Source organism: Lolium perenne, chromosome 3 (genome assembly GCF_019359855.2).
Source record: "Lolium perenne isolate Kyuss_39 chromosome 3, Kyuss_2.0, whole genome shotgun sequence".
In the NCBI taxonomy this organism is placed as follows: domain Eukaryota; kingdom Viridiplantae; phylum Streptophyta; class Magnoliopsida; order Poales; family Poaceae; genus Lolium; species Lolium perenne.
The window spans coordinates 312,401,463-312,420,041 of record NC_067246.2 but is presented as its reverse complement, the minus strand read 5'-3'; the positions used below and the strand labels follow the sequence as shown (position 1 = coordinate 312,420,041).

Here is an 18,579-nt window from a genome sequence, read left to right as displayed (position 1 = left end):
AACTAGTCAAACAATCACGCACGGCAATGATTAGAATAACTTGAAGCAATCGGTGTCCCAAATAAATTATAGAGATATGTATTTGAGGAAAAACCGCAACAAGAATTTCATATTCAAACAAGAGCCCACAAGATGAGTAATAAAATATTTTTATTAGGAATGGAGCTTGTTTGAGCAAACATGCCACCTAGGAGCAAGATAATTAAGAGCATCAACTCTAAGTGGCATAACCTCATATGTTCACATTTTCTAGGCTTGTGATATGTACAAAACATATTACTCCCCCATAATGTGATAAAACATTTCTTCTAAATAAGAGGCAACTAAAATTCAACTAGAGATGATTAATGGATATTTAGAATTTGAATTTCTCATGAGTATGGAACACCACATAGTGACTAGATAATCTTGCAATATCAATACTAAGTGGTGCTACCCATATACACACATTTTATAGAAAGAGAGATGCACAAAGCATATCACTCCCCCAAAATGGGATGCTCCATTAATCACTCAAAGAAAGCCAAATAAGATATCATCAAGATGCATTAGGCTCAAAACAATACATAAGTATATGATGAGTCAAACAAACATACTTGAATACACAAGATAAGCAAGTAAGACACAACACATACATACACATATTTGGTACAAAACCTAACATGCAAAGGGGCAAGTAACTTACAATAAATATGATGAGTTGAAGTATAAGTTACCGCAAAGAGAAACATTGGATATAAGATATAGATGATAATCCATATGACTTGGCTTGGTCAAAGTTTAATATATGAAGATCCCTTAATTCTTCATGAAGTAGCCAAATCTCCAATGACCTCCACATGCACCTATTGATCAAGTTTGAGATTGTTGGTCCCCAACCAAGTTGGGTCCTAAGAGATTAGTCACAATAGGCTTGGCAACCCAAATGGTTCTTTTCTTGAAACCACTTTGAGTTCCAACAAACTTGGCAAACACATTGCCAACCTTATCCTTCCCTAGAGAATAATCATCATCAACAATTATAAGGTTAGATAAGGTACCACCTAAGCAAGAAGACGCAAAGTGCCCCTTCTCACGGCATAAGTAGCAAGTGTTCCCCTTTCTCTTCTTTATTGATTTCTTCTCTTGGGGAACAATATCTTGATTCTTCTTGGGAAGTGGCCTATCTTCAACTTGAGGTCGAGCATGAGCTTGACCTTCACCTTGTGGCCGTTTCCCTTGTTGTTTCTCACTCAAGTGCTTCTTCTTCTTCTTCAATGGGCATGATCTAACATGATGCCCTTCAACCTTGCACTTGAAACAAACCAACTTGGCCGGATCCTTGACTTTGTCTTGGCCCTTCTTCTTGTTGCTCTTGCTCTTGGACTTGTTCTTGTTATTGGAGTTGAATCCAAGTCCACTCTTGTCATTGGGGGATTGTTGCACACTCAACATCTTGTCAAGTGCGGATTTCCCTTCATGACGCTTTTCCAAGTCTTTCTTCAAAGAAAGAACTTGAGCCTCGAGCTCTTTTATTTCCTCTACATGGTTAGTAGAAATACAAGTACTAGAGGAAGTAGAAGCTTCATTGTTAGAGCAACAAGGCAAAGTGAGTAATCCAACACAAGGTGTATCACTAGTTTGACTAGATGGATTACAAGGACTAGCACATGACAATATAACATTTGTAGTAGAGATTGTGCTAACATCCATATGAGGCTCACAAGATGTTACCTTAGTGATACTTGCCTCATGAGCTAACTTTAGCCCATCATAGGAAATTAGAAGATCATCATGAGAGCTTGAGAGCTTTTTATGACTTTCTTCCAATTCCCTATAATTGCTAGTTAGCAACTCAAGTTGAGCCCTTAGCTCAACATTCTCCTTTAAGGTCGATGCTTCACAAGAATTAGAGTTAGTAGCACAAGCATCAACAAAAGTTTTCTCATTTTCATGCATATAGGATTCAATTTTTTGTGTGAGCATGAAATTAGCATGCTTCTCATCTTTTAGCTCTTGCTTGAGGAGATTGAATCTCATTTCCCCATTTTCAACATGGGACTCCAACTCCACTATGGTTTCCCTATATTTACTCAAGGTATCCATAGAGTGTTCGAGATTAGCACGAGCTTCTTTATTACCATGAAGAGAAGAATATACCATTGCCATTTTATGCACCAAGATATTATATTCTTCATCATTATCATCATCATCACTCTCATCATTAGAGGAAGTGTTAGGCGTCAAAGTAGGAGATACCTTTGATCCATTTGCCATAAGGCACATGTGCATACGGGAGGATGAAGATGAAGAAATTCTTGAATCCTCATTTGAAAACATGTCTTGATCCATAGAGTGTTCGGTTTCCTCTACATTGTTAGTCAAACAACTAGAGGAGATAAAAGCATTTTGATTATGGGAGCAAGACAAGGCAAGCATATCATCATGGGATTTATGTGAGCAATTTACACATGATATGCGAGGACTATCAACACAAGCATGTAGATTATTTTCAATGCTAGATGTGTTTAAGTCCAAAGAGGAAGCATTGCAATGGGATAGAGATGAAGAATCATCACTATTGAGCAAAATGTCAACATTGCAATTTTCCTCACCACTCACCATATCATTACCTCGTGTCTTGCTACACGTTGGTGAAGTGGAAGAAGATGAGAACTCATCACGGCCGGAGGTGGAAGCAACTTGGATCTCTTCATGATGTGAAGGGGAAGAGAGCTCCTCGGAGACACCACCGACCAATTGAGAAGTGGATCCACCAAACATTTCCTTAAGCTTGATCCACATCTCATGAGACGATTTTCGCTTTATATATATCAAGAACCTACGAAAATCGGGTCTCAAAGAGAATAAAAGCTCATTAGATACTTGAGCTTCAAGATGTAAGTTTTTCTCATCCTCTAAAGATAGATTTTGAGAATCCATCGGAGGAGAAAAACCGACATCTAGAAATTGCTCTATATGTGGACACAAGGTCCGAAGTTTACAAAGCAAGCAATTTCGCCACAAATGATAATTTGTGCCAACAAAGATAATTGTGTCATTGTGCACTAAATTACTAGCCGACATCTTTACTCTCAAGGCGGTGAAGCCTAAAACAAGGAGAGACCTTGCTCTGATACCAATTGAAAGATCGAGATGTCGCCTAGAGGGGGGGGGGTGAATAGGCAATTACAAACTCTCGCGGATTTGTCTTGTAACAATGCGGAATAAAACTATCGTTTAGATTACAAGCACAAACCCTAAATATGCTAAGCTCAACTAAGTGTAACAATGGCAACTAGAGCTAAGCAAGATAGGCACAAGATATATGTAGCACAAGTGATAGCAAGATATATGTACTTCAAGCACGATGGCTATCACAAGGAAAGAGAGCTCGGGTATAGAAATAACCGAGGCACGCGGAGACGAGGATGTATTCCCGTGTTCCCTTGCTTTGCAACAAGGTACGTCACGTTTGGAGGAGTGGAGGTCCCACGAAGGATTCCCCGCGCCACGAAGGCTCACCCTATTCTCCGAACCACACCCACGAAGGATAATGGCCCTTTCCTTATGGTTAGCTTTTCCTCCGCCCCGGAGATGGCAAGCTCCACAACCACTTCACAAGCTCCACGAAGGAGAAGCCCGGGCCTCTTCACAATCTTCTTGAAGAGATCACCGGAGCACCAATCACCAAGCCAACTAGGAGGTCACCCTCCAAGAGTAACAAGCTCACGGTCTCTCACTCGAACAAATCGTGGTGGAGAGCTCAACACTATGCAATGATGCAAAGCAAGAACACCGGAGGTGTTCAAGTCCTTCACACTCAAATCCCACCAAAGCAACGAATGCTAGGATGAGATTGGAGAGGAAGAACAAGGGGGAAAGTCAACTAAAGACTCCAAGATCTAGATCCCAAGAGATTCCCTCACTTAGAGAAGAAATGGTTTGGTGGAAGTGTAGATCTAGATCTCCTCTCTCAAATCCTCAAATATGAGCAAGAATCATGGGGGGGAACAAGAGAGAGAGCAACTTCTTCAAATGCAACAATGGAGGTGAGAGAAATAGGAAGAAGGTGTTGCTCAAGGTGGAAGAAAGGCTATTTATAGTCTAGGGAGAAAAATAACCGTTGGGGAGAAAGAAGGGTGTAAAACGCATAAAATTCGGGCAGAAAAACGGGTCTAAAAGGTTGCCCAGCCGGTGGCCCAGTCGGCCGACCGGCCCGAGGCGCCTGAGGAGGCCGGTGGCCGGTCCGGTCGGGCCGGCCCGCCAGCGGGCGGGGCACATGGGCCGCGTGGAGGCGCCAAGCCCAGGCGGGGCGAGCCAGCCGCGTGGACCGCGCGTGGGCGGCGGTTAAGGCGAGCGGCGCGCGATCCGGAGAAGGCCCCGGTCGGGCCGGGTGAGAAGCTGGGCGGCCCGGTGGGGCGCCGGCGCTGGGCCGGATGGGACGGTGGCCCGTTCCACGGTCGGTCGGACCGGAGGGCTGGCTGGGCTGGCCGGCGTCTGGGCCGGTTGGCGGTCGGAGACCGGGGCTGTCCCGGGTGGGCCGGTGTGTGGCCCGGTCGACCGGTCGGAGACCGGGCAGCCGTCCCCTTTTTCTTTTCTTTTTCTTTTTCTTCTTTTACCTTTTCTTTAATAACTATTGCTCCCGAACTCCGAATCGCATGAAACCAATTTTGTTGGAAAGATAACGACGAATAGAACCCCAACAAAAACTGGAAATATGAAGACTCCTCACATAATATTTTTAGATGATTTTAGAGAGGGAGTCTCCCACCGTCAAGAAACGGTAAAGACGTCCAAACTCGAAAACGCAATAGAAGATGCATGCGGATTCCGTTTTCGATGAACTTGGGCTTGTTGTAAAGCTAGCAACAAGCTCAAGAACCTCACACAGAGAAACACCAAGAAGCAATAAGGATATGCAAAGTATGCAAAGGGTTGAGCTCCCTAAGACGATGTGATCAAGTTACCCAACCGAAAGCCCCTCTTAATAGTGCGGCTATCTATCCTATAATCCGGTCTCCCAACATCCACCTTGAGACCGGTAAAAGGAAAACCTAGCAAGGCCATACCTTTGCCTTGCGCATCCCGCTTGATCTTGATGATAACTCTTCAAGCTTCACTCAAGCCGGAATGCCACACTTGACCAATGTTGCTTCGTGAAGACTCACAAATGCTCCCCCATACACTATGATGGGAAAGCCCCATTGATGCACATCTTCACATGTCCATTATCACCAAATGGACGGCAAGCTTCAAGCATGTGATCCACTCAAGATACTCATCTTGAACTTGTCCAACTCAACCTTGTATCTTCTCATACGATGTTCTTGATGCCAATACACAAGGTATACATTTATCTTCATGGCATCCATACTTGAATCCAACACATGGAGAGCAAGTAGTACCTATGGAATATTCCTTCATATAAACTCAATGAAAACATTAGTCCATAGGGGTTGTCATTAATTACCAAAACCACACATAGGGGCAATATACCCTTACATATAGAGACAACCATATCCATGTCCACCCAAGAAACTATAAGAGGGTTATTATGCTTAATTGATCAAGACAATGCTTGATCATAGAAGTGAGAAAACCATTTAATGAGAGATACCTAAGGAAGCCAAACCTGAATCATTATAAATTGAGTGCTGATCCTAAACCTTAAGAACTTGAGGTAGAGATATTCAGAACAAGTTGATCATGTCTAATCTATGATCATGCTCTTGAGGTATGTGAGGATAAGTTAAACCCTACCTGGATCAGTAGATCCCATTCCCACATAAAATTATAGGAAGATCACTAGAAATCAAATCTAGGCTTATATCCCAACCTATACTTGGAAATCACTTGGTGATCATAAGTAGAATCCTACCATCTCTATACTTCATAAATTAAACAACCTAAGAAAACCTTAGAGTTAAACTCTATGCTTTATATGGTGAGAAACCATATACCCATATGACCAAAGTTAACTATAATAAGAACTATAACAAATGTAGTTACTTAAATGATAAATTGAGGTTAATAATAGAAGCCAATTGGTAGAAGATTAAACCAATTCCCAAATCCTTGGTAACAAGAGAAGCACATAAAATATTAAGCAAGTAACCATCTTATCATGGTTAGGGGAGATTAAACCTAGCACATGTAATATAATGACAGACCAATTCTACAAACTAGAATTTCATCTCAACCCTAGTTTATGTATCACTATGGTGATCATAATATGAACCTAGGCCATAATTAAGATTCAAACCAATTGCTAATAGGTAAACCTAATTAGAATCCTAGAATTACACTCTAGCTAAAACCTATACTTAATTATGGAGCATAAGATAAACCTAGTTGAAACCCTTTAGTTAAACCATGTATGATTCTCAACCACTTACCATTATAACCAAAACCAAACCATGATGAGGGCAATATTTACTCTAGGTAGGTCAAAGGATTAAGAGACCATAACACTAATGTTAGTTTTAATATGGGTTATCATCAAACCTATAAAACATTAATAAAATGTTGATCACATGAAATAATATGCAAGTGATTAAACCCTCAAATGGAAACCCAGATACAATAACAATCTCTGAAAAACTTTGAGATGAAAGTATCCACTCTCATAATTCCAAACATAATTGGTTGCATAGTAAAAAGAAAATTAAAGGGAACCTATAAAATTCATGATTAATTGTTATTTTGAATAAATTCAACAATATGTAATAGAATCTCATCTCAAATGAATTGTCCAAATAGAATTGGGGAAATAGTAGTCAGGAAACTAAATCTTAATGAAAACAACATAATTGAAATATTTGCAAACAGTATTGGATTCAAATATGAATTCAAATTGAAAATATAAAAAAACAGAAAATAAAAAAAGAGAGAGAAAAGAGGCTTACCTGCCAGGCCACCGCAGCCCAGCACCACAGCCCACCAGAAGCCCCACCATCTCAGCCCAGCACGGCCCAACCAGCCCAACATACCCCTTCGGCAGAGAAATAAAAAGGAGGAGCTCGTCCTCATCTCTTCTCCGTGCATGGTGGCCAGCGCGACGCCGTGGCCAGCTTCTTCTCTCGCTGGCGAGCTCCCAGTGATTGGCGTCGTGACGAGGCACCCCTGGCGCCATATAAAGGCCCCATGACGAGCCCTAGCATCGGGTTCTTCCTCCCTTGCTCCAATTTCACCCAAATCGAAACCCTACCGTCACCCGGCCACCATGACCGCCGTCGCGGTAGACCTCCCCAGGCCTCTCCGTGGACGTCATCGGGATCGCCGTCCTCGACATGCCCATCCAGCACAAGGAATCGAGCCAGAGTGTCCGGAGCTTCTCCGTCGAGCTCGCCCTCTCCGACGGCCGGAGCCGTCAATTCCGACGATCTGGAGCTCCTCCGACCGTCTTTGTCATCTCCATCATGCTCCTGGTGAGCTACTCGATCGACCAGTGTGCTCGCCTTGCTCGATTAGGCCTTGTAGCGTCATCGCCGCATACGCCTTATTTCCGCCGCCGCGGTACATCGTCACCGGCCAAGCTCCGGTGGCCATAAAGTGGCGGCGAGACCATCTGTAGGTTCTGCATCGCGAGGCGAATCCAACCCGCATCTCAGCTCTGGCGCGGGAGCCCGTATCGCCGTCGACGGCAGCAGTTGGCCGCCGGCCAGAACCTTTCCAGGCCACGTTTTCAATTTGGACCAGTCAACGCCACCGTGGCGGCTGACGTGGACACTGGCCCACTGGTCAGTGTCTATGTGTAGACTAGCCCGGGTATCTCTAGTCAATTCGTGTTAAAATTTCCAAATTTCATTAATCCCTGAAACTTTGCAAATTCATAGGAAATTCATAAAAGCTCAGAAAAATACAAATGAGATATCAAAATTCTTATAAAAGAAAAATCTATCCAATAAAAATATAAAATGAAATTTATATTTTTTCACAAAAAAATGCAATTATTTAATATTGTGATTAAAGCTTTATTTATTATTCTAAATTCAATTAAAATTCAATAATTAGGAAAACTTTTCTAATTAAATAAAAACCAGTAAGAAAATAAAGAAAACATTAAAACTAATTTTCCTTATTTGTTATTTAGTTAAATCTTTATTAGTGGAAATTTAAACCCTAATTAATAATTACCTTAATTATTAATTTATTAAAAATAATAAAATGTCAAATCCAATATTATTTTTATTTCAAAATTATTAATAACTTCAACTTTACAAATGAAGTTATTAATCGAAGAACTAATTGATAATTAGTAAACCCTAGTTCCACAAGGAAGAAAAACAGAAATTCATCATCTCATGTGTGAACTAAAAACCCTAGTTCCACTAGAAATCCTAGCTCCACTATTTCATGTGAACTCCAAATTATCTTAAAACCTAAACCCAAGTTAACATGAGATCATGTTACTTCATTAGTAGTTATAGACCATAATTAGCAGCTAAATGCTTACCAAGTTCACATAAAATATAGGAACCCTAACACTAACAATTTAGCATCCTATTTATGTAAACTCAACAAACCAAGATAATCAAGTAGGGTTAGCCAAGTGTAAACCCTAGATCCTATTACCAAAGCCATCATTCTTATTCATTCCTACTTAGCATCACACCAATGTGATAAACCTCAGGGGCAACTATGTCAAAACCTGAGCATTACCTCACCATATTCCACTAAACCCTACTAGTGTGAGATGTTTATGAACCATCCTCTTTAGGAACCAAACATTCTTTACTTAGGGAATTAAATAGCAAACCTAAACAATCTCAACCTAATTGATATACTTCTTATTATTTAAGAAGTATGTTCTTCAAAAGTTATTCTTTTGAAGTAACCCGAGAATCATCATTAACCCTGCTTATAAGGATCTATAAACCCTAGCCAACTGTCGCCAATAAGATATACCATCTTGTTAACAATTATTGGTAATTAAGATGTTTAGACTTAATTCAACCATATAAGCCCTAGTAGCTGATGAACCCAACTAGTTTGTGATCCATCTAATAGCTACTTCAGAAACTAGATGAAACCATAGTCAACCATAGAACCACACCAGTCTAATTATCATACTTGTTCTTTATTAAAGAACATGTTCTTCAAAAGTTATTCTTTTGAAGAATATAACAAGTAATCATTAACCATGCCATATAGTACTAAAATTGACAACTGTTCTTTACACGTTAACATTATGCCAATTATCATTCTTTGTGTGCTTAATTGATTACTGTACTTTGTTATCTACCTGTTCATGATACCAAGTAATCACACCTGAATAAGAACCTTGTTTGTGAATCACTCTAAAAGTACAACACACCCTGAGTCAATTATTACCACTCACAAATCCTAAATCATCGGGGTTAGGTCACGCTTAGAGCGATTGCATCTCATTCTTATGCCTTATTGCATCCTTGCCAATCTTTTAAACATCGTCCTTACCGGACGATGATGCTATTTCAGAATTTGGAGTTATTACGCATCGAAGACCTTATCTGCATAATCTTGCAGTCAAGAAAGGCAAGTTCATCACTTGCTCATGTCATTTGAGTATTTTTATCAAATTACTTGCAAAGTATTATGGTTATCACTATTGCACAAAAATCAAAACCACTACTTTCATAACTATGAATATGACTATGTGGTGGGCAATGGAACCATGGATTGTGTTGATATGGTGGAGGTTCCATTGCACGGGCTTATATCCATCTAGGATTAAACAACAAATGTCGCCAGTGATTCTTGTGCCGTAATATCCGTGTTAACCATAAGATCCGGAGTGGGACGGAGTAGTCAAAAGTGTTTCCACCTCTCGTTCATCAACGGATGCGCTTTACCGTAGACACTTGTATCTGTCAGGGCAAGCGGTGGGCTGGGGAAGCCTAAAGTCCCCACGGCATAGTCCGTAGACACTTGTCGCTCGAAGTGCAAGCGGTGGGCTGGGGAAGCCTAAAGTCCCCACGGTATTGCGGTCTATGATGGGTTGCAGCTACCGGCGAAGGAGTTTGGTTAACGAGTCCCAAACTGTTGTCGTGGTCGGGGTCCATCCTTAAGTGGTATAAGAGGACCGACGAGGACCCAGGGTCGGGGTATGCAACAAAGGGTGGGTGTTCGAGGTAGCGGAGGAACATGATTGGCTAGACCTTATACCGGGCCTCACACCAAAGGAAGTGTGGACGGGAACAATTGCCCGGTTGGCACCAAGGTTAAGATCTCTTATGGGTAAAGCAACACACCTCTGCAGAGTGTAAGAACTGTGACCTGTCACTCCCTGTTCCGGGATTGAGGAACTGCGAACGCGGCCGGAAAGGAGCTCCATGAAGTTCTAGTAAACCGGTGAAGGCTGACAGACATAGTTCTTCTGAATAAAAGCAACCTTTTGAAGAAATGATTATGAAAACTTGCATTGGTATTAGACTTTCTGGTCTAATGCCGTAGCTAGTGCATTAAACACCTCTTTCCTATAATGAACTTGTTGAGTACGCTCGTACTCATCCCACTCTTAAATCCCCTGCTTAGATATGGAGGCATCAAAGGAGGATCTACAGTGCAACTCGAAGACCGAGGAGTCAACAATTACTTCACGAGACGGGACGCTGTCAGAGGAGTCAGATACCACAAGGAGAAACCCTAGTTTAGCCATAGAAGGGAACTAGCTTCCTAAACCTAGCTCCTATTTAGCTAGAGTCTATTCTTAGCCTCTGTAGTTAGTGAAATACTCTACAAATAGAGTTCGTGATAAGACTAGACTACGAGTCGTTCTTCTGGAGTTATTTGCAGATTTACCTTCATTTAAAGGTAGGAGGCTGTGCTGATCTTATGTAACAGTCTCGTATGTAATTCTATAGACATGCCTTGGACCCGCATATGTTTCTGTTGTACCACTCTGAGCGATATAATACTAGTGGAACGGTGTTTCATTGGTGTTATATCAGACTTGCATACTACACCATGCAGTGGTATGCCGGGTCACCACATAAAGCTTAAAAGAAAAGTCTTCTCAAAGTCATCGTACGAGAACCCTGGAGTTCTTTGGAGTGTATCTTCTGAGAAATTGCTTATCTAACTTTTCTACTGTTGGATAGTTACTGTTGCGGCTGAAGAGTTGTGTAAAAAAATTTATGTCAAAGAATTATCGCTTTTGCACTATTGGAAAAATATAGTTGGAAAATTACCGTTGAGAAGTTTTACCCGCTGTTGAAAATTTATTGTTAAATAATTATTGCCAAAATTAATGTCATATAATTACTGCAGGCAAATAATATAGTATTTTTTCTTAAATTATTGCATTCGAAACCCCAAGCTACTTTAGAAGAAGAGAGTTACAGTTGAAAATTGATGCCGAAGAATTATTATTTACGAACCGATGAGAAATTACTGTTTAAAAATTACCTTCAAAAAATAACAGCTTACGAATGAATATTTTTGTTACATAACACTACAGAAAAAACTACACACGCTGAAACATTACCGTAGGATAACTATTCACTCGATGATTTTTTGTTGGCTGCTGCATAACGAGGTTAAAGAGCTATGGTAAAAAAGTTGATGTTGACAATTTAATATGCATGTACTGTTGAAGAGTAATTGGTGAAGAATTACCATCGGATAAATAATGGTAGAAAAGTACTGCTGAAGAATTGTGCCAAAGATTTACAATCAGAGTGTTACCGCTTAAAAGTTACTAATGGATAATTACCGAAGAGAAAATATAATGAGTTGCGATCGAAGAATTGTTGATGAAAGTAACTACTGATGCGCCGTCGATTTTTTTTTGGAACATCAAATAATTATTGGACGATAATTAATGGTGTATAATTATGTCAAAGATTTACCATTGAAATTTACCTATGAAAGATTATTATCTAGTAAGATGGAGAATTATGTTAAAGATTTATCGTTAAAAAAATATCACAAATAATTCCTCTAATTAGCGCCAAAAAATATTGTTCATCCACGCAATAAACAGTAACCTAATGGGCTGACAAGAGAGCAAACATGCTGAACTTTCATATATAGTACTAGAAGGACCCTGCGCGTCATGCCGCGCCGTTTTTCTTTTTCAATCATCTATTTTTTACTATGTGTTTTGTTGTGATTTTTTTAATGGTCTGGAACAGGCACGTCCACGTGTACCAGACCACCCTTTCTCATTACTTGAATAATCGTGTCTACAATCTGGATAGTCACCACAAAGCAAAGAGAGCAACCACAATACTCCATTCTTAGGAAAACATCACTTAATTACTCCATCAGATGAAATTACAATTCAACAATGACTTAAACTTTTCTTTTCCGGACATAGCTCCAATATGTTGAATATTCAAAATTTTGCTGAATATGGCATAATGTTCTTTGTAATCGTACTTGTTTACACTTGCAAGAAGATATACATGGGCAATAAGAATCAAGTTGCTTTTAACCCTAATGATTTTTTCAACAGTCTGGATCAATATGTCATTGTGTACACCATCAGTGTACTGAATTGAAGTTTTAGCCGTGTGTCAGAAAGATAAAAGGCACATTACACTTGTATGTTTGTGCCCAACAAATATTTGTTACATGCAAAAATGTTACAGAAGAATGGATTGAGAAGTATAAACGGATGGTCCATCCTTTCTGAAATGTGGGCTAGTCACACCTACAACTATGCATGGATGAGAAGAATCACTTGAATGTTGATTCTCGGAACTTCAGGTTCCTGTTAGATACAGCAGAATATATATTACCATCAATTATTTAAAGTATAGTGGATAGCTTTAGCTCTTCATTGAGAATAAACATGCTTACTTAGCAACCATTACATGTCAGGATAGAAATTTGATACCTAAATCAATTTGTTATTTAAAAGAGTGAACATATTTTAATCAGTGGCTAACACAAAGGTCAGCTAAACATCAACTAAAATAAGACTGTTCAAAAATTAGTAAAAAAACTAAAATAAGACATAGACCAATTACCTAAGGGCACTCAAGTCTAACTTAAACATGCACGTCTAAACTGGTGGCTTCTAGTTTGACCTTTTTCTTTCACTTAAAATGAATCTTAAAACACCGTCCAGGGAGATCTACACGGAAAGAACGAACAGAAATTTGTGCCGAATATCAAAAAATTGCATAGCTTCACACAACCATCCTCATGTGCAAGCCACTATTGTTTATAAGAACCAACTGATACTTGTAGAAGACAAAGAAGAAAAATGATAGTAATAAATTCATATTTAAAATCCAAGAGATGATATTAAATATGCTTTAGAAAACAAGCACACATATTAATTTAACTCATACTGCATGAGCTGAAACCAGACTCAGCTCACACTGAGCTCTTTGGGAGCAATTCTTCAAGCACCTCATATGAATATCATATTCGAATTTATCTTATCTGCACATAGAAATTCTAAAAAAATGTAATCATTCTAATTACCTCACGGAAAATTTGGGTGGACAAAGTAATATTTATCACACAACAAACTTAGGTGTTGGAATAGAATAGGCAATTGAACAATTCACAAAATTAACCAACCTGGATTCGTTCTCCCTGTGGCTCATAAGATTCTCTAGCAAACAAAAGTGATCTTACATTGTTTTGTTAAGCAGACAATAACCAAAGCTACCAGGAATATTTGGTTCCATAACAGGACACCCAAATGGTTCTGCGGAGAACTTCTCCTAGATTCTGTACAATTTCTGCAAGAAGGATTCAACCAATATGACATAATAAATTGTTATATACTGCCAATACAGCACCAAGAAAGTCAGTATTTCTTCATTCTTGGATGCCATTAGAAGGATATGTGTCATGGCAGATATATTAAATAATTGCTACATGGATAGCATGGCATTTAAAAGTGGGCATGGGTAATACATAAGTTGATTGATTGCCATGTTTAATCCAATCTTTGTAAGGCGTGCATATGGAATACTCCAGATTGAATTATCTTTATACTGGCACTTAGTTCTCTTTATTTTCTCAGGTTAGGTATGCCAATATTACGTTGTTCTAAAAAAAGGCCAATATTATGTTAAGCTGCTTCCATGGACTAAGAGGTGATGAGACAATTCGCTAAAACAAAAGGGTATGCAGTAGATGCCTAGCCAATTCTCATCACAACAGCCTACGTTTAGAAAAGATACCATATGAGATGATCGAAAGGACATAACCAACTTGATTCACTAATGATAATTGGTTATTTGAGTGATAAAATCTGTACTAACATCACACAAAAAACCAGAAGAGAACTCAGCAATTCATGTATACTTTGTTTTTGCTCATATTGTTTAATATATGGTAGAAAACCTAAGAATCTGAACATTTGAAATTTACTCCAAATCTAACCCAACCTTTGTATCTGCGCCATACTGTGAAACTCCAAAAGAGAGCCCGCGCTCGCTTAGTCATATGGTTATCCAGTCTCGTTAATAGTTAATACAATATTGTATTCACCTACCTACAATAGAAATATATATATGTTAGACTAAAATATAAAAAGGACGTAACCTGATGTGACAATTAAATGAACAACATCTCTGAATGGCTCCTACACTAACATCACACAATTACACACTACAAATTGACAAGTAGAAATTTCAGTGGTTCACATCAATTTCAGCAGTTCAGATAAATAGCTATACTCATCGGAGGCTTTTCGAACCTTGACGCACAAGCCAATGCCATGCCCACCTGCCTAGATCTTCACCGGAAGCAGTAATCACTAATCAGCAGCGCACGACATGGCTGCACAAGTGCACAGGCGCGGATTGGCCAGGCCAATGGTCAGCTGGCCATCCGATCCTACACAACTACATGCACATGCGCAAAAAAAAAACTACTCCCAGTCCGTGCACATCCTCGTTGCCGCCATCTGAATATAAAGTCAACAACACAGAGTCACACTGTGGTACAAATAGACCAGTTTAGGAGCAGATCAACTAAGGAAGAGAAGACTAAGAAAAGAGTACTGATCTTATGTTGATGGCGATGGTACCTAGCTCCTCCACCTCGCTGGCGGCCGGCCCTGGACATTGCCTGCTTGACTGATCGTGGCGGCACGGGCACTGCGTCCCATCTGTAGCAACAGAACAGCCGAACGGGTAGAAGGAGAGGAGAGGGACGGCCCAGCTCCCGGCCTGCCGGGGAAGAGAGCACCGGAGCGGGGCGGCAATAATCGGCCTCCGCAGTCCTGGGTCTGGCAAGCGCCGTCACGGTTGGAGAAATCGGGAGTAAAGCCATCGAGAGTCTAGATCACACAGGACTATGCCTAGTTCCATTGACACGTAGCACTCCGGCGGATCCCTAAAATCCACAACAATCACGACCCGAGCAGACGCACACAAGGTAAGCCTCCACAAAACCCGCTCCAATCTCATCGGGAAGCACCGCGAGAAACATGAGAGAAGGGAAGATGGGAAAAATACCAGCAAGGAGGAGCCGCCACGGAGAAGACGCGCGGCCAGCGCAGCGCCGCCGCAGCCCAGCCACCACCACAGCACCACCCAAACCAGCACGCCCCGTCGCCGCTCAGCCGACGAACTGGAAGAAAGCAAAGAGAAGGAAGAGAAAGACGGGGCGAAGAGCCGGTCAAAAGCAATCTGAAACCGACCTCGACATGGCTCTCCCCGGTTACACGTAGCGCCTAATCCTCCGCTGACGCCGAAACACGACACGCACGAACACTGTGTGGGACCCGCGAAAACGATGGGCAGAGCGCCCAGGGCTGCGCCCAACCCTGGGAGCTTAGTGCTCTTTAAGGATTAGAAAGGTTGGCACGGGTATGTAAATCGTTGGTTAAAATACTGTTGTATCTGGCTTGTTGAAGTAATGCAGAAGTTATGGTGTGCTGCTTAGTGATGTGGAAGTGCTAGGCACGGTGTAGAATTTATTTTCCACCATCCATAGGTGATCGTGAAACAATGGAAAAGAGGTAGTAAGGGTAAAAATCATTGGATCAAGTTTTTCAAAGATACCATAGAGTTTTCGACGACTAAAAAGGGCGGTAGATGGTGAGGTATTTTTATTTCCGGAGTTTCTACAAAGGAAGATAGTAGTGTTTTTTCCGACTTAGGCAATAGAAGATGAAATAGGTATATTTTTACGAAGACACCATAGAAGAAGGCGGTGTTATTTTCCCCATGTAAAATGGACGACTGGTGGTGTAGTAAGTATATTTTTCTGATGGTGTAGTAGATGAAGCCGTTAATATTTTTCCTGAGTAAAAGAGGCAGCAAGTATTATAGTATTTATTTTCCTAAGTCAACAGAGAAAAAGGGGTAGTATATGGAATAAAAAAGTATTTTTTAGAGTGTGTATTAGTATTTTTTTCCGGATAAAAGAGTCTAGGAACGATAAAACAATTATTTTTAAAACCGAGGTGCGGAAGAAGTAATAATGTTTGAGAATTACTGTTTGTGCACTGAAGAAATATTGTTGGGGAGTTACCGCCAAAGAATTATGCACTATCAGGGAATTAACGTCGAATAATTACCATCCGAAACTACCGTTGAGATTAAGAATTGTGTAAAACATAACAAACTCGTGCCCCGTTGTAGACACACTCTTGACGGTACTAAAGACAAATTATGTTCCCTCAAACAACTATTATCACATAGTTAACGTACTGTTGAAAAGTTATTGCTACGAAATTACCGATATTATTGTTAGATAGGTAACGTAGGGTAAGCTACTGTTGAAGCTAAAGATTTGTACCCATAAGTTGCTTTCGAAAAAATAGATAATTAACAGCTGTTAAATAGTTAACATTGAGAAATTGCTGTTGAAGCTAAAGATCTTCACTAACTGTAAAATATTTGACAAAGCTGAAAATTTGTACTGATAAATTAATACTGAAAATTATTAGAAAAAAGCAATGTAAAATTGTAAGAAAAAATTCTGCAAAAAAAATATGGCTGAAGACAGTGTTCATTCACATATACCATTCATCCGTGCATGAACAGTGTCCCATGAGCTGAGCGGCAAGCAAAACCCACTAGCTTTTTTACTCCCTCCATTTAAAAATAAATGTTTCAATTTTTTCTAGATACAGATGTATCTACAACTATAATATGTCTAGATGCATCCGTATCTGGACAAAACTATGACACTTATTTTTTAACGGAGGAAGTAGTAAGTACTACCTCTAACTACAAAAATATGTCTTCCTACATCCAACTTTAGTCAAATCTAAGATATACTTTTACGGATGGATGGATTATAATAGTTGGCACAGGCAGCAGGCAGCATGTATATTTATTCCTGTCCATGCGTGCGTATGTTGAGTGCGTGGCCGTGGCATCGAGTGCATGTGCTCCAGCCAGCGTCACCTTTTCTACGTTTAGTCCGGTCAATGCAAGTCGACGCAACCAGTCAGAGTCAGTGTTAGCTGGTCTACTGCATTTGCGTCACTCGCGGGGCTGGAGGACTAGCTGGTGGAAGTAGAATGGCTTGGTTGTCTGCGTTCAGGTTCAACGGCGAACGGTCCTCTTATGACGCCGGGGTGCGACAAGGACTACGAAAGCTACCGCGTTCCATCTCCGCGTGGCCTCTGCCGGCTTTGTACGAAGCAGGAAATTTGCACCAATGTGTTTTGTACTCCCTCGGTTCCATATTTTTTATCGCAAATTTGGATGTATGTTCTTCGCTCATTAATATAAGATTTTTTTTGATTCGTCTATTTTGGTACTGTCTAGTCTACCTTTGTGTGTAGAATCATTTATTATGGTGAGTATCTAGTTTATTTTGAAATGTAACATCTTATATTTATGAACAGGGGAAGTATCTATTTATAAAATATGTTAAGATATATCCAAATTTGCGATAAGAATTATGGAACGGAAAGGATACCAAACACATTCTTCATACAAAAAGGTTCCAGTAGACTGTAGTACATACCTAAACCCACTTGGGGTGGTATGTCATTCAACCTCCTAGACTCCGAGTGCAACCCTGGTGTGTACATCCTTTTCTTTCGACCGCCACAGGTTTGTCAGTTTAGAGCATCTCCAGTCGCGTCCCCCAAATGATGTTTGGGGGACGGCGGATAAGAAATGGGGAAAATCGCGTTCCAGTCGCGTCCCCCAAAGCTAAATAGCGCCTCATTTTATGTCCGGCGTCCCTGGTAGAGTCTCTACCGGGGACGCCGGACACAAAAACAGCGTCCGGATGCATGCATGCAGCCCCTAGTCTCCACATGTTAGTCTCTTTTCCCACACTTTCTATCACCTACTTTTCCCACATAGGGTGGTCCCCTCTATTAAAATGCATGCATCCGGACGCTTTTGGGAAGGGCCTCTTTTTTGTTCAGATTTTTGATCTCTTTATGTCCGGCGCGGTCCCAAACGTGCCCCAAATGCCGAACTCTTTTTGAGGGACGCGACTGGAGATGCTCTTAGTCTTTCGATCCGTAAACTGAAAAAAGGATCACAGGTCGCAGGCCCACACCCGAAAAAACATTACTCTAAGCATGTGGAACTACTTTGATGGATCAATATCCATCTTCATATCTTTGTGACTGAAAAAAATGGTTGTCCGAGCTTTCGCATTCAGCAGCGACATCAACAAGGTAAAAGAGCATGCTTGGAGGAACACCACGCACTGGAACATGCCAAC

At 40.6% G+C, this 18,579-nt stretch overlaps 1 long non-coding RNA gene across 4 annotated transcripts; it reads right to left on the bottom strand.

Moving 5' to 3' along the window:
* Positions 1-12,390: 12,390 nt before the first annotated feature.
* On the bottom strand, positions 12,391-15,723 carry LOC127345462 (uncharacterized). 4 transcript variants are annotated; one of them, XR_007878691.2, is made up of 3 exons: positions 15,393-15,723; positions 14,630-15,270; positions 12,391-14,425 (listed from the first exon to the last, which is right to left on the bottom strand). It is a non-coding gene; the product is annotated as an uncharacterized lncRNA (long non-coding RNA). The 4 variants fall into 4 exon arrangements; XR_007878693.2 differs by having other exon boundaries at positions 14,659-15,270; XR_007878692.2 differs by having other exon boundaries at positions 12,391-14,839; positions 14,963-15,270.
* Between the last annotated feature and the right edge of the window lie 2,856 nt (positions 15,724-18,579).